Source organism: Loxodonta africana, chromosome 11 (genome assembly GCF_030014295.1).
Source record: "Loxodonta africana isolate mLoxAfr1 chromosome 11, mLoxAfr1.hap2, whole genome shotgun sequence".
Taxonomy (NCBI): Eukaryota; Metazoa; Chordata; class Mammalia; order Proboscidea; family Elephantidae; genus Loxodonta; species Loxodonta africana.
The window spans coordinates 54,092,574-54,110,247 of NC_087352.1; the positions used below are offsets into that span (position 1 = coordinate 54,092,574).

Genomic DNA, 17,674 nt, shown 5'->3' on the forward strand with positions numbered 1-17,674 from the left:
TGAGTCGGGTCCCTTTCTCAAACAAACAAAAATGACACCTTTTAGAGTTCTGGGAAAGTACATATAGCAGCATCTACTATTATTTTTTTTAGAACCACATGGAATATGAATATGAAATACCAGAGAATATTAGGATTTATTTCATTTTAAAATTCAGAAGAGATCATCTATCAATCTAAATTACTTATTTCATTTTACGGCTGAGAAAATTGGCCAGAGAGTTTAAGTGACTAAAATAATGGCAGAGAAAGAATGGAATTCTTAATCTAAATTCTTAGTCTGGAAAATTTTCCACTACACCAGTATGCCTTTGCCTGTGTATTGCTAATAACTGCAGAAAGAAATGAAAATATACAATTAGAACACTTGTATATTATGGTTCTATTTATAATTCAAATAGGCAGGATACCAAAAAAAAAAAAAAAAACCCAGGCAGCATAGATCTGAGTAATTTACTACATTGGCTTTACTTAAGTCAGCATTTCAAAATCTTGCCCAATCCTAGGTCCTTTAAATGAAGTTCGAGATTTCTTTTTCAATTTCATTTTCTAGTATTCCATTTTCTTTCATAACTATTTCTTTACTTCATCAAGGATAAGTAGCTTTCTTGCTAATGAAATTTGTTAACATAGCTCCACAATTGCTTAACAAAAATACCTGTGGCCAGATGGGTTTCAAGACTCAGAAATTTTCAGATGATAGAAAGGTAACGTGGTGCATAGGCACTGTTTTCTGTTAACACCTTAGTGGGACCAGCCATAGCATCTGGTTATCAAATGCAATCACATGTTTGCAGCAAAACATATAAATATTCACATCAAGTGATTATTAAAGACTATAAATAGTCTTCACCACTCATGTGTCAGTTTGTTGTATTGTGGTGACCTGTGTTGCTGTGATGCTAGATGGTATGCCACCAGAACTTCAAATAGCAGCAGGGTCACCCATGGTGAACAGGTTTCAGTGGAACTTCCAGACTAAGAGAGAACAGGAAGAAAGGCTTGGCAATCTACTTCCAAAAATTGACCAGTGAAAACCTTAAGGCTCACAAGAGAATACTGTCCAGTACAGTGCTGGAAGATGAGCTCCCTATATGCAAGACACTCAAAATACACAATAGCCAAAATAACGGACTCAAACATAGCAATGGTCATTAAAGATGGCATAGGACCAGATGTTTCCATCTGTTATACATAAGGTCACCATGAGTTGGAGCCTACTTGACGGTAACTAACATGAACACAAATAGCCTTCCTTCCCTAAGGTCAGGTTAGGATTGGCTGCCAAATGAATTAGGAAAAACCTTCAGTTTTCAGTATTCGGAGATTTTGATTTTGTGCATAAAAAAGCTATGATAAATATATATTTTGTAAATGTAATACTCATGCTAGCTGTTGTTACCGAAAATAAATAGTCTAACCAATGCAAGTGTAACTACAATCTTAAGTTACGAATGCTGTGTGTTTTCCCCAGCCTTGGATATCATCTACATTTGGACAGAAATACATTCTAGGCCCCTAACACAATTCTGTCAATTTGAACTTCCATAGCAAAAACAGCATATGAACAACTGGCTGATGTGATATCTGAATGGTACAACACATCTTAGATCACCATTGAAACCAGTGGCACACCTCTGGATCATTTTTCAGAATTCGTTCCATGGAACGTAGCCTCCTTAAGGCATCAGCACTAACGCATTCATTTGGAAAAAAATGTTTTCATGTCGGAAATATATTTTATGTCACCTACACATAGTTTCCCATAAACCCCCAAATCTTGAGAAGTCCGGCTCTTGACAATTATATTTTTTCACCTTAACAAGTGTTTTTTGTATGTTTTTAAGGGGAAAAAAAAGAAACTTTTTACTTAGATATAATTTTAAAACTACAGAAAAAAAATAAGAATAGTTCATATTCATATACCCCTTATCCAGATTTACCCATTGTTAACACTTTGTTCCATGTATTTCATTGTTTGTTTCTTCCTGTTTCTCTGTGTCTCTGTCTGTCTCCTGCTCTCTTTCTCTACGTGTATGCCAGCACTTCTTCCACATTTATTGGTTGGCATTCCTAGTCTACTGTAAGAGCTCATTTCTCTATTTATCTGTATGGACACATGGGTCCCCAATTTTTATGGTCTGTAATTCATTACTGTCCTTACTTATTTTAGTGCTCAAATTGTCCCAGAATTGGCCTTTGACACCTTCTTCAAGTTGGTTGCTCTGTTCTTGTAACATACCCTGTCATTTTTATAGCACTTTCTTTCTTTCCGACATAATAAAGTATTCCAGGGTCATCTTGATCCTGCCTAACTCTGGAACCAGACATTTCTCAAAGGAATCTCATTAGAGGTCAGATTTGGGTGCTAGTTGTGTTCATTGCTACTTGAGTATCTCTGCTTCTAGGTCCTTTGAGCTAACAGAACTAAGAAGCATATGCACGTATATGTACGTATAACACACATATGCGTATTTTTCATGACTCCACAGTGATGTCTTCTGTCTTAGTTATCTAGTGCTGCCATAACAGAAATACCACAAGTGGATGGCTTTAACAAAGAGAAATTTATTTTCTTACAGCCTAATAGGTTACAAGTCCAAATTCAGGGCATTGGCTCAGGGGAAGGCTTTCTCTCTGTTGGTTCTGGAGTAAGGTCCTTGTCCTCAATCTTCCCCTGGTCAAAGACCTTCTCAGGCACAGGGACCCTGTGTCCAAAGGACACGCTCTGCTCCTGGTGCTGCTTTCTTGGTGGTATGAGGTCCCAACTCTCTGCTTGCTTCCCTTCCCTTTTATCTCTTGAGAGATAAAAGGTGGTGCAGGCCACAGCCCAGGGAAACTCCCGTTACCTTGGATCAGGGAGGTGACCTGTGTAAGGGTGGTGTTACAATCCCACCCTAATCCCCTCAATGTAAAATTACAATCACAAAGTGGAGGACAACCACACAATACTGAGAATCATGGCCTAACCGAGTTGACACATATTTTTGGGGGGACGCAAGTCAATCTCTACAGGACTCTCCCTTGCTTATTCCCCATTCCTCTTTCGTCTGTTCTTTCTTCTACTTTGAGAATCGTCGCTCCCAAACAGTTGTATTTTGACAGTAGACACTGAGAGCAAACCACCTGGGTAATCTATCAAGAATAGTTCATTTTTCTATGAAGAAATTCCTGTTCCACAAAGGGGACATTAGGAAAAAATACTGAACAATTGAGAGTCTTGTCTTAAGTCAAGTTTTCAGTGACAGATTTAGAATGGCATTATAATGAAGGAGTTGTTTTGGAGGAAAAATACAAAAATAAATACCTGCCTATTGGTGTTGTTTAGCTGGACTGACAGTACAGTATTTTCAAGAACAGTAATAAAAAACACAATTAAAGAAATAATTTGTATGTATTTTTTTTTATGAACGCTGGTGTCGTAGTGGTTAAGTGCTACGGCTGCTAACCAAAGGGTGAGCAGTTCAAATCCGCCAGGCGCTCCTTGGAAACTCTATGTGGCAGTTCTACTATGTCCTACAGGGTCGCTATGAGTCAGAATCGACTTGACAGCACTGGGTTTGGTTTTGGGTTTTATGATTACTGACACGAAGATAATTACATTCACAAAGACAATGCAAACATTTAAACAGTGGGCATTTTTTATTTGGAATCCATTATTTTCTAAGGAAGGAAGACAGGGAAAGAAGATAGGGTATTGAGATGGAGTGAGCTGCTTAAGATATATGTTGAAGGTGAGGTAGCCAGGATTCTGCTAGTTAATGGTGCAAATACATGCAACCCAGTGATGTGTGAAGTATTAATGGGATGCATCCCTTCTTGGTCTCTGGTGGCTAAACTGAAAAGGCATTGCTTGCTGTGAACATGGCTCAAACCTGAGAGCACAAGGTCAGATTAAAAATAACCAAATTCAAAGAGCATCGCTCCTGCTGCGAGATGTGACACATTCATGAATGGTGGAAGAGCCAAAGCTGGGGTTTCCCAAGGGAGAACTACTCCCGGAGGACTGGGAGGCAGGTGGGTGTCTGAAAGAGGGGAAGTATAGGCAGTTTTAGGGAAGTTTCTGCTCATCTGTCCCTTTAGCATACAACAGGGTGATGGGAAACAGAAATCCAATTGACTTAAATTTTTGAGGGCAAAAGAGAAAAAAATCAACTTGCACCTCATTTGACCCATTACATTCACAGTAGGTGGCCACTGTGCAGAATACGCAGGGCTATGCAGAGTGTCACGTTGCTCTCAGGATTTCCTGAAGCCCCAAGCATGGCATAGAAGGAAGCCCATAAATGACCCATGCACTCGGAGGGAGCTACATAAGAAAGAGGAAGAGCAAGGTAAGCGAGTCACCTAGCGAGTCAGGGGACATGCATGGGAGCTGTTCACAGCCTGCCTGTCAAGAGCGAAGCAGGGCGGGGTGGATATGCCTCTTTGGGGATCATTCAGGCTTGGAAACTGTGTGGGAATCAGCTATGTCAATAGCCCAGCCACTCCCATCAAGGATGTGGGAAAAATAGACTAGAACTCAAGGCAGCCCCAGGAGTCAAAAGTCTACACATCAGGCCACACCCTTCCCCTGCTGAGCCCAGCCGTTGCTGCTAGTGTCCTGGCTCTGAGAAGGCGGAATATGGTCAGATCACATCCAATGTTTTCAGAACAACAAAATAATGCCTTTTGCACAGGGATATGTACGATTTTTGGTATATAAAAGTTATTCAATATGTATGTGACATGAAAGACTTATATACAGTTACCAAATAGTACAGTAAATTACAAGCGTTACAATATGTAGCCTAATTCATTTGATTTTGTTGATGGAGTGTTGTTACTACAAGTGATCAGAAAATGGTATTTTTCCTAACACAACTCATAGAGCTGCTCAAGTTGGTATATGTGTCTGTAGGTATTGTATGCATGTGAGCCTGTGTGCATTTTACCCTCCTTTTAATTTCTTTATACGTAGCGCTAACTGTTATTGAGGAAACCCTCGTGGCGTAGTGCTTAAGTGCTATGGCTGCTCACTAAAAGGTCAGAAGTTTGAATCCACCAGGCCTTCCTTGGAAACTCTATGGGGCAGTTCTACTCTGTCTTATAGGGTCGCTATGAGTCGGAATCGACTCGACAGCAATGGATTTGGTTTGGTATTTTGGTAACTATTATCGATGAGAGAAGACCAGGAAGTAAAGCTCATAACTTGGATTTGCTTTACACTGGTAGTGCCAACCCCAGTCCTGTTCACCAGTGTCAATCCTCTGTCTCCCTAATGGCCCTTGTCTGTCAGTTTGTTGTACTGTGGTAGCTTGCAAGTTGCTGTGACACTAGAAGCTATGCCACCGGCATTCCAAATACCAGTAGGGTCACCCATGGTGGACAGGCTTCAGTAGAGCTTACAGACCAAGACAGATTAGGAAGAAAGAACTAGAGATCTACTTCTGAAAATAAGCCACTGAAAATCCTACGGATCACTACAGAGTATTGTCCAATGTTGTGCTGAAAGCCTCCTAGGTTGGAAGGCACTTAAAATCCACAATGGCCACAACAATCAACACTAGCATAGTGGTGACTGTGAGGATGCCTCAGGACCAGAGATCATTTCACTCTTTTGTGTATGGGGTCATCAAGAGTCAGCACCAACTCAATGGCAACTAACAACAATGACAATAGCCATGAGACACTATCAGGGAAAAACATGTTTTGGCTTTTCAGAAGAATTTCAGGCAGAGATAACAGTCTGTAGGATTGGAAAGGATCACTCAGAACCTCTAGTTCAAGGATTCACTAATAACAGTATGTGTTTTCACCAATTTCTAGCCAAATGAAAATACTATTTTTATGTTGGTTTCAAGTTCCAATTTCCCTTTTCTGACAACTAATTACCATTTTAAAAGTCCTAAATTATTCCCTACTTTAATACATTTAATTTAAAATACAATTTATTTTATGATTTGATTGTATTGGTAGATTTTCTTCGTATCCTCATTTGTTCAAATAAAAATACCACAATCCTATGTTGATTCCAGCAAATATGAACATTAAAAGATTACTATCAAATCATACATATAATTAATTCATAAAATACCAACTCCCTGATTGAGAACAAAATACTGCCTGCACGTGAGCATACTCTTTCCAAAATTCCTGACTAGTATCAAGACTTCGTGTTTCACTTAAGCTATCAAGTGCTCATTCTTCCTTATAATGGAGCTATAAATGTCAATTCATGAATTCTCTAATCATTTCCCTTTGAATTCTGTCTGTAGATATTTCATTTTATGAAAATTAGGAAGATATGTGTATGTATGCATACACACATGTGAATATCAATTCAAATCCACATCTATAAAGTATATTTAAATGTAACTTTTATGTATTTATATAGTGGTGCTTTATATGCATATGAAAGAGAGAAAAAAGGAGACTCAAAAATGTTCAACGGTGGGAATTACGTGTGAAATCAATACAGTTAATGCCTTCAGCCTTCCATTTCATTACATTTTAGTATGTCATTCAAGAAACTTAATGGGTTTAACTGCTCATCATTTCCAAGATGTCTTTGATAATCCCCACTGATCCCCTCAGTTGGACAATAATTTTGCAGCCAACTGCATCTAATTTTTCTCCATCTCTATCCAAGTTACCTATTTCTTCAAAGAGTGGAAAGATTTCAGAACAGATGCATAATCTATGCATGCAACTCATCAATCAATGTCAGCCTAACCAACCACCTTTTAAAATTTCAATACCGTATCACAGTAGAAACTCACTGCAACACCTGTACCTCAGAACAAATTACATACTCATGTTGGAGTAAATGAGCTATATTACATGTCAGTGTTACATGTCAGTATTTGCAGTGGGAAGAGTTATTTCTGACTACTGTATATATGACTTTATAGTATAGCAGAGACCCTTCTAATGAGATTTTTATTGCATAATAACCCTCAAAAAAGACATAAAAGTTAGCTGAATTTTTAATAAAGCATGACTGGTCACATTTAATCACACTGAAGACAGTATGTGTGTGTTTTTGGTGTATGTGTACGTGTGAGAGAGGGGGAAAGAGACAGAGAGAAAGAAAAAGTGAATCACAGTTTGTTGTTGTTGAGTGCTGTCAAGTTGATTCCGACTCATAGCAACCCACTGTGACAAAATGGAACTGCCCCATAGGGTTTTCTTAGCTGTAAGCTTTACGGAAGCAGATTGCCAGATTTTTTTCCTTCAGAGCTGTGGGATGGATTCCAACCACCAACCATTGGTGGTTAGCAGCCTAGCACTTAACCAGGGCTCCTTGAATCACATTTTAATGAGCTGCAATTGATTAATTGTAAAAGAGAGTGAGAGAGTCAGGAAGAAAGGCTTCTTGTTCCTCTCTGTGACACAGACCTGTGATTGGCATCAAGGAGTCCATGAAAACTCCCAATGTGTGTGCACATTGTCAAGAATGTAATATACACATTTTTTTTAGGTCTAGGGTCCACAGTTTATATCATTAGGGTTTATGACCCCCAAATGGTAGCCCCCAGTGGGGATACTATCGCAGGTTTCTTTTGGCTCTGACAATCAGTGATTCTTTATCCTCAGGTCCTTTATAGTAATTGTTAATTACTTCATGATGAGAAACATGTCAATAATTTCCATTAAAAGAGACTCTTTCGATTTTTAACCAAACACTAGTGTTTCAAAAGCTGAAACGTATATGAAATAGACTTTTCTATTTCATTTTCCAAAGCATGGGTATTCCAAAAGGCATTTGAATTCATCTGTTTTAATTCATCAAATATTTTAGGCTTTACAAGATGTTAGGGCTTCTGATGACCAAAGTTACATTTCATATATGAATTAATATCTTTTTTTCTTTTTATTTCCATTCTTCTGATCTGTTTCTATCTAAATATCTATCTCTCTGCTTTCTTTCCTGACTTTTCTCTACTGTAAATAATTGGTCAGACTAAAATATAAATTATGATCAAATGCCAGGTTTTAAAAAATATTGTGCATTTAAATAAGCCCTTCCAAATAAGAATGTGAATAGAGGCTTTCATGGAAAAATCTGTGGAAGGATTGAGACATGCCATTTCCCTCATAATACTGAAGGAGGCTGATATCTCTTAGCCATTATACTGATGTTTCTCAGCTGGAAGTCCAAAATGAAGACAAATGTTAGTGTCAGAGAATATGTGGTTGAACATTTGAATATTTAAAGTCTTTTCAAAATGACTCTGTAATACAATGAGTTCCACTGTTCCTAAATCATCAATTTAACAGTCACCAAATCTTTTTTTTAAAAAAACTAAATTAACAGTGTATTTGGGAAAAAAAAAAAAAAATCACATCGTGTGTTGTCATTCCACATAATGACCTGTAATTCACACGTCCTCAATTCAGGCCAGACATGTGGCCAGGATTCTACCTCTTTGTTCATTTGCTAATTTAAAAGTGATTCTTTAGCCTATTTTTAAAAATGGCTAGAAGGGGGTCTATGTAATTATCCACAGTGATCTGAACGGATTTAGACCATGGAGTGCTCTTCCCTAAGCAGAGGCTTCCATTGGTGATGATCTCCTCACTGAATGTGTTTCAAATCCAAGCCATTTCTAAAACTACTCCCATTTATTAATAATAAAGTGCATGCTTTGATTGCCTTTCTGATTTTTTTTTCCTCCTGTAGTTAACTGCTCTAATGATATTTCTATGAAATCTGTTTCTATTCTGTACAGGGAATGTAATATCAAAAAGCCGGCAGGCAATGTAATTATTAACATAATGAAACCTTTCCTTGACTGAACTATACATAGTTAGCAGATATGACAGCAATTTGGCAAGGAAGAAGTACAAACTGTGGGGTATGTTTCTATTACGAAACCGCAAGAGTCTGACAAGATGTGGTTGGAGGAAATAGATATAACCTGTTCATTTCGCTTCTGGTTTTAATAGTTACTATCTGCTAACTCACAATATTTGTAACACACACACACACACACACACATATTACTTATATATACACACATATGGCCTAACATATTAAATGATGGTTTTTGGATAACTTAGAATTAAAAATGTTAATAATATTCTCTAAAGAAACTAGTCTTGAAAGTAGTAGTCTTGCGATTCAACCTAGAACTGGGAGCAGTTTGATAATAAAAGGGATTACATCGATCAATCACAAGATCAGATCTGTTCAGTAGGGTAGCTCAGGTTTTTCAGTAACACAATTATGTGGTAATGATCTCGGGTAAGTATGGAGACATTTTGAGTTTCCATTTGGAAAACATTGGCAATGCCTAGAAAGGCAAAGTGAAGTGGAAATCCTTCCTAAATGAATGATTAGGTCTCAAACCACTAAATAGAGATTTCTAAGTAATGTTCTCAGAGGTAACTTTTTCATGATCTAAAAAAAAAAAAAATTAAAAGGTACAGTTTAAAACAAAACCAAGGTTGCAGCCAAATGTGCCCAAGCGTCCGTATTAGTGAAGGGTGTGTGTCAGGGGAGCCTAATCACACCAACTTTTTTTTCTTTTTAAGACTCCCCCCATATAAGAAAATAATGAATTGCTTGAGTCTGATTTTTCACCATTATGATTGAAAGCTTTACATAACAGTACTCTTATTTAATATCTAATCTTACTTTGTATGTGTTTAGCATACAGTGTTGTCTCCAGTACTGTGTGATTTTTTATTATGGTAGAAAGTCTCAAGGAGCTTATTAGTGCACAGAAAACACACATACTTCAGTTGTGAAAGAGGGTGTTTGTGCATCCAGAGCCACAGGTGTGAAGGAGTGTGACAGGTAACAGTACTGATGTTACCCTTTCTAGGATAGCAGGATGCCCAAGTTGAAAACAGAAAAAAAAAAAATACTAGATAGCTTGGGTCAGGCTTCACATGGGGAGGTCTTCAAGTAAAAATAATAAGAGTAATGCCAAAGTGAACTAAATTAGTGATGGCACATTTCCTCTCCCCCCTCCCCTTTCTTTCCCCTTGGCATTGAATTGCCAATCAATAAACTGCTTTTCTATTTTGTCACACATTACAAATAAATCAAATAATTTTCAACCAATCTGGGCAAAATATGTTGTCTTTCATAATTTGCAAAGACAGTTGGGCAGTGGGTTTTTTTTTTTTTTTTTCTCTTAAAGCATAGGTTTTACAGAAGGCAGAGATATGGGCTACCCTGATGACAAAGGACCCCATCTAATAAAGCTTTGTTGACAGAGGCCAGCAGTAAAGAGCAAGGGTTCCCAATGAGAGACCCTAGGTTCAAATCCAGACTCCACACCCAGGCTATGCTAAGCAAGCTATTTAATGCCTTTAAACTTAAATTTGTTTTTTCTTAAACATGGGGCCCACACTGATACCAGCCAGGGAGTAGTACAAACAGTTAACACACTTTGCTGCTAACCAAATAGTTGAGGTTGTGCATCCACCCAGAGGTGCCTCAGAAGAAAGACCTGCTGATCTAATTCTGAAAAATTCATCACTGAAAATCTTATGGAGCACAGCTCTACTCTGACACAGACAGGGTCACCATGAGTTGGAAATGACAACACCTGGTTGGTTAAAACCAGTATCTATCTCATAAGTTTGCTGTGAAGATTAAATGATTCATGAAGGATATCTGGCTCAAAGTCAATGCTCAATAAATATTAACTAAGTTTTTCAGCATGCCAGGCACTGTGGAAAGTTCTGGGGGAGATAATAGAAGCCTCTGTGGACATGCAGTCTAAGGTGGCTGGATCACAAGGAGCCAGGAGGAGAAGGGTCCAGCTGAAGTGGAGGAGATTGTTACAGGAGGGACCATACTGGGAACAGTGGAGGATTTTCATCTTTTATTCTGAGAATCAGAAAATAATTGATGGGTTTAAGATTTTTGCACACTGTTATGTAAAAAGTAAATCAAAGGGGCAAATCCAGTTGTTGGGAGAATATTCCACAGTAGAGAAGAGAGAGGTTAACATATTGAATTAGAATGAGGGTGGTGGGGGCAAAGCAGAAAGGCAAAATCAACAGCACTTGATGGATTGGAAGTAGGGGAGTGAAGACAATGGAAGCATAAAGAATGACTCTCGCATTTCTGACTTGCATAGCTGGGTATTTTTGGTGCTGCTCACTGAGATATGAAGCAATGGGATATGAACAAATGGGAAAGCTATGCTTAGTGGAGAGGGTTGAATATGACAGCATTAGCATCCACATTGGCCTTTAGGTACTTTACTACATATGATGCCCAGCTGGTTAGTTATCCCCATATGTACAGTCATATCCTAATATTTTCTTCATCTTTACTTCTATTTAATTTCTTGGGCTCCTAGCTAGATAATTTCACACCTTACATCTATAAATGCCCTCATCGCAGATTTTTTCCTCATGTTTATTTTTCCTGAAACTTTCTTCTTTCTTTTTCCTTATGTAGACAGCCACTTTTTAGGGATGTCAGCTGGTATCCAGATTTTGTGATTGTGTGTTTGTTCTGTTCCCACCTAACTTAGCCCCTCTAAACCCACACCTTGATCTTTTCTAAAGCACTTGAAAAAATTACCCAAATTAACAGATCAGACTGTGCTAAGGAGCTTTTTTCCTGAGCAGTGCATATGTTTGTTGAGGTCTTTGGCTCATTTTTTCTCTTGATACTTGAGGAAAGAGCCCAAGATAAAATATCTTTCCTAACAGTGGCCACAATAAAAATTCCAATAACAATGAACCTGGGTAAACACCTGACCTTGACAATACTGAAATTAATATTCACTTTGTGATTCCACTGACATTTATCACTGAAAAGCACCTTTGACGCCCTTACACATACATGCATGCAAGGGAAAGATTGATAATCACACAGGGCAGAAAACCTGGTTGTCCTGTATCTCTAAGAAGCATCTAAAAGGCTTCCCGTCTGCTGCCTGAACCACCCTGAGGATTAAGTTTATTTTATTTTCAGTATTCAAAAGATAAGAAGTTTATTAAGCACATGGAAGGTTTGGGCTTGTTCAGAGATAGCAGGAAGAAAACAAATAGGCTTTAGGAGTAAATCGTCTCACAGAAGTTGGAGAACGACTTTAAGTAAAACTGAACACTGGAACGTGGGTGTGCTGCTCCGGTTCAAAAGATTTATTTTCTTCCTTCCACCTGACCTCCTTTGCTTTTATTTTCATCTATGCCATCAGTTGTTAGACTAATAGGGAAGAAATGACTTTGACTCACATCCGAAGACTGTTAATGATGATTTCGAGTAAATATGGAGTAAAATAAGAAAAATGATGGTTAAATAGAAATACCATTTAGATAATTCAGAAATATTTATTTGAGAAGGGTTGAATTTAATTGCTGTATTTAAATAAGTTTGAAACTCAATTTAATATCAGATTGGCAACCTTCTTGACTGCCTCTTCATTGAGTATAAGACACGAGGACATACATATATGCCATCACTATCCAGTATAAATATATGATACAAATATAAAATATACATATGTAATTTTAAATCTTCTTTAAAGAGTGAAAATATACCAAGTGAAATTAATTTAATAATATATTTAACCCAATATATCCAAAATATTACTATTTTGAAATGCAATTAATATCAATATTCATTAATATGATAATTTGTGTTATTCCTTTGATTCTAAGCTTTTAACACTGGATGTGAATTTCATATTTAGGGCGCATCTCAGTCTGGGGAAGCTGCATTTCAAGTGCCCAATAGCCACTTGTGGCTAGTGTCTATCATAATGGACAATGCAGATATTGGCAAAGCTACCAGGATAATTCAAGAACACGCGGATTCCTAGAATGGATGGAAATTCAATAGTCCCACAGAGATTGGCAAAAATACTATAAGGACATTGAGTATAGAACCAGTAATATTCAAAGTAATACAATTAATCAAGCTTTTGGATTTAAACACTGTGGCATGATCCAAAATGAGTCAGTGGTGTATTAAATATATTATGATCTTGTTACTTGTGGTTAAATATGATATTAAATGATGAAACACACCATCAAAATTAACATCAACTCATTCCTAGGAGTCCTAAGCATTCTTTGTGAAGAGTTCGGAAGGAGCTTCAAGCCAAATAACCCCTCTGAAGGATGGAAGTAATAATAATTACTTTTTATTTCACTCCAAGATAGTAGAAAAGGACTTCGCATCAAGACAGCTGACTGAAAGTTAAGATCAAGTAGATGATTTACAGAAGGGTACATGAATTATGTGCCTCACACGCTCCTTAGCAGGAGTGCTAGCATAACTAACCAAGACTAGCTTAAAGTCAATAATGCTGTGATTTTATTAATATTATGCTCTTATCTCTGTTGTGTGTGTATCTCAGTTTTCTGACCTAATCATTAGCGATATTGAACTAAAAACAATTTTAACTCATTGAAAAACTGTTGTTAAAATGCAGTTAATTTTCAGTGATCTCTTTTTCCATTTCCTTGATATTATCATGGCTAATTTTAGTGTGTGCGAACTCACAGATACGCCTATATCTGCATTGTCCATTATGATAGACACTAGTCACCAGTGGCTATTGAGTACTTGCACTGCAGCTTCCCCAGATTGAAATGTACTGTAGACACACACACCCCCACAATTAGCCCTGTGGTAGGAATGTTATGCTAGGTTCAAATTCCAGCTCTGACACCATTAGCTTTGTCACATTTAATTTTGTCACATCTAATGCAGGAGTTGGGGTAAGCCAGAATTCTTGCCCCCAGAATATTTTCCAGGTAAAGGGAATTGCTATGGGTTGAAGTTAAAAGATTTTAAAATGATGGCACACAGTTATTGTTTCTGGTATTAGCTGTTAAAACCAGAGTCAAGATGTTGCCATCGGTGTCTGGGAGGAAATGATCATGGTGTTTTTATCAACTGAAGGTCAAACAGTGGAAATCTGAATGTGTAGTCAATGCCAGTAAGAGTTCTCTCTGGTAGCTTCAGCAAACTCAGTTACCTACCTGGTTCCTTTTACTTATTTGTTCCCTTAGAGCCACCAACACAGTTGGCAGTCCTTGACATTCTGAAAGTGCTATGTCCTACAGCCTACAACCATGGCCAAAATTCTGGAGAAAAAAAAGAAAGTAGAAGCATATCAAATATAACTTTAAGGACCCTAGGGATGTGTAGCCCTGGTGATGTAACAGTTAAGAGCCTGGCTGCTAACCAAAAGTTCAAATCTACCAGCTGCTCCTTGGAAACCCTATGGGGCAGTTCTACTCTGTCCTATAGTGTTGCTATGAGCCAGAACCAACTCGATGGTACCTAACAACAACAAGGTATGTTTCTTAATACCAATGTTTCTCCTTTCCTTGAGAGACAATGGCTGAAATTATGTTTTAAATGAAAAATACAGTTAATTTAAAATCATCTTATATGTATATAGGTCTTTATGTCTGCTTTTATTGGAAGTAGGGTGGTTTGACATAAACAGCCCTGAATTACGATCAATACACAGGCCTGGTGATCCCCCTGACTTGCCTAGTGACTAGTCCTTAAACTCTCTGTAAAATTTTATGGTTGTATTTGACTATACCAAGGATACTTTATGGATTTTGCATTATATTTCAGATCATTGAGTAAAAGTTTTGGTCACTGGGTGGTCTGAGTTAGTAGAAAGTATAAGACTCCCAAAGATAAGAAAAGGGTAAAGAAAATGGATGTTGGAAGCCAAAAAAGTGAATTCCTTCTTAATTTTTTGGCCTTTGCTCAGATTTTAAACCAGGATTTTGTTGGTACAAATCTGATGCAGTCATAAAGCAATGACGTGATTCAACCCCTGGATCAATCCTGAATAGACATCCCATTAGAATTCAATCTCTGTTTAATGAACATAGGCAAAGTACATGTCAGAAAACAAGCTGGTTCTGGCTAATATTTATTTTGGCACTGATTTCCCCCTCTTTGGATTGGTTCCTTAGGAAATCTTGGCAGCTGGGAGTCTGGGCTGTGGATCTGAGGTCTTTTTCTAGTTAATTCTCCTTTCTGGTAACAGCCACATCAAATTACACTTCACTGGCCTGCCAGGGGTGCTTCCTAAAGAGGAGACTTCTCAATGATTGACATATATTTGAGTGTCCTCTGTGCATACCCCAGTCCCAACCTCTGTGCATAGCAATGTGCATATCCGGTAGTGGATTCATTAGGGACATGTAGAGCTCAGTTCTTTTATAGTTCATGACATGAAGAATTCTCCCACATTATTCTGATTGTTCAACTTTGCCACTATTAAAAGCTACAGTCTGTGTTGCATTGGCCATTTGCCTAGTCATATGTGGCATTTCCTTCTATTTTTATATTCAAAGGAAATATTGAGTATCTTCTTTGAGGTTACAGTCTAATTAACTAAATAAAACATGCATACACGTTTAACAATGAAACCTAATGTGTCAAAAAATGAATTTGTGGCTTATCCCTATCCTGTTCTACACACATACCCTCCAAGTCAGCTCCTTCCTTTGTTTTCAAATCCCAACAAATGGTTCTACCATTCCTTTACTTCTGAGGCCCAAAACCCAAGAGTAAATATGACTCCTGTCTTTTATCCACACCACACACAGCAAATCTTGTTGTTTCTACCACCCAACAATACCTTGATTTCTGCCAGTTATCAACACCTCCGTAATTACCACCAAAACCTTAGCTGTCAGTATCTTTTGACTAAACTACTGCATTATCAGCCTCCTCTCTGGTCTCCTTGATTTCATTTAAAAAATAAATTATCACTCTTAACCGTCTTTCACTCTACTTTCATTTGGAAGAAGACCTGAAAATCTGATCACATATTTAAACAAGGCAGTAACTTGTACTGGTTGACCACAGGCTCAGAGTTCCCTGATTAGAACTTTAATTGATAAAACCCCCAAGATCGTTTTCTCCCAGACACCTTAACTCTGATTTCAACAGCTATAGCCTGAAGTAGTAATGTGTCATCATCTTAAAATCTTCCAACTACAACCCATGTCAATTCCTCTACTTGTAAAAATGCCTGTGATCAGGAATTCTGCCCCAAACCAACTCCCATATTAGATGTGATTTGGAGCTGACACTTTTTTTTCTAAGGTGAAAATACTGATCTGAAACAGAAAAGCGTTTTCATAGAACAGATATCTTTTTTCTGCTAGGTATCTTCTTGCAAAGTAAAAATAATACCTTTTATCAAACCAATATAATAATGCGGGAACATCGGAGTTAAAGATCAATAGTGAAATCAAATGACTGACTTTTTTGTGTAATGAATAAGATTTACCATACATTACAGCAGGCAGAATATAACCTGCAGTTAAAAGGGCCCATAAAACAGTGAAGGGATTTAAAAGCAAATTTTACTTAATTTTGGTTGGGCATCACATCAGGTTAGTCAACTGTAAATTTCTTGATGTGATACTTTCTAAAACGCACTTGCATGTTTCATACTAAAACATAATATGTGTATATACATACATTAATGTACACATTAATTATACACTAACACTTTGTAACCCTCACTTCAGGTTAAAAGACAGTAAACACATTTGATCGTGCAGTATGATTTAGAACAATTTATTTTACAGATGTATTTCATACAAATATTATCCCTGAATCTTTTTACCTTATCCGACTCATCTTATTTTACTTACTATACCAGCACCTTATAGAGTGTCTAACACATAACTGGTGCTCAATAAATGCCTACAGACTGCATGGAAAAGGGCACTTTCAAGATGATGGCATGACAAGTACATATGTGATCAAAGTGCCATATTTTTTTTTCTATCTTCACTCTTCATTAGTCGTGTTTGCCAGCTCTTCATAGCTTCAGATATAACTGAAGGAGTTCTCCAAAATAGCTCGGCTATTTTATCTTTAGAGTGGAGCTTTCCTCTGTCCTCCAGGCTAGATACATACATCCTGTCTGAAATAGCCACATGTGGTTAATGGATACCATATTGGACAGACAGATCTAGAACTTAGCACAAAAGACCCATTTTTAAATGAATGATGAAAGTGCAGAATGACTCACATTTGCTTTTGAACTCTTTAAAAAAACAAAACAAAACAAAACAAAAAAATGAAATCCATTGCCATTGAGTTGATTCCAACTCATAGTGACCCTGTAGGACAGAGTAGAACTGTCCCATAGGTTTCCAAGCCTTAAATCTTTAGGGAAGCAGACTGTTACATTTTTCTGCCACCAAGTCACTGGGTGGGTTCGAACTGCTGACTTCACAGTTAGCAACCGAGCACTTAACCATTGTGCCACGATGGGTCGGGTCGTTGAACTCTTTTAGTGGTGGCTAAATATCCCTTCCTCCCACTAATATACATCATTATAAAAGACATAATATCCTTGCCTAATTGATCATTAAATCCAAATGGGCTCCTTAAGCCTTCTGTTGGCTGTGATGCCAAACTGCAAGCCTTTAATCTCTCCCATCTTATGTTTGTGTTACCTGAAAACACATTTTTCAACAAAAGACTTTTTCAATAACTTTGGTGTTTGTATGCTGCTATAAAGTATGGGTTGTGAGTGCTCATCTTTATTCTTTTTCTTGTTAATCGCTAGCCAGGAGTGTGATCACTGACTGGACGACTGTCGATCGGCCCATGGTCAATTTAGATACGACAGTCATCCCAAATGTTCACTCAAATCATCATGCAGTTCAGTTCATAACTGTAAACCAGTTCCAGTGATAAAAGAAATGGGCTG

At 37.6% G+C, this 17,674-nt stretch overlaps 1 protein-coding gene across 1 annotated transcript in view; it reads right to left on the bottom strand.

Annotated features, from left to right (window-relative positions):
- The window catches only part of LOC100667292 (netrin receptor DCC), a 706,905-nt gene that overhangs the window by 187,698 nt on the left and 501,533 nt on the right, over positions 1 to 17,674 (bottom strand). The gene's annotated exons all lie outside the window — the stretch shown is intronic.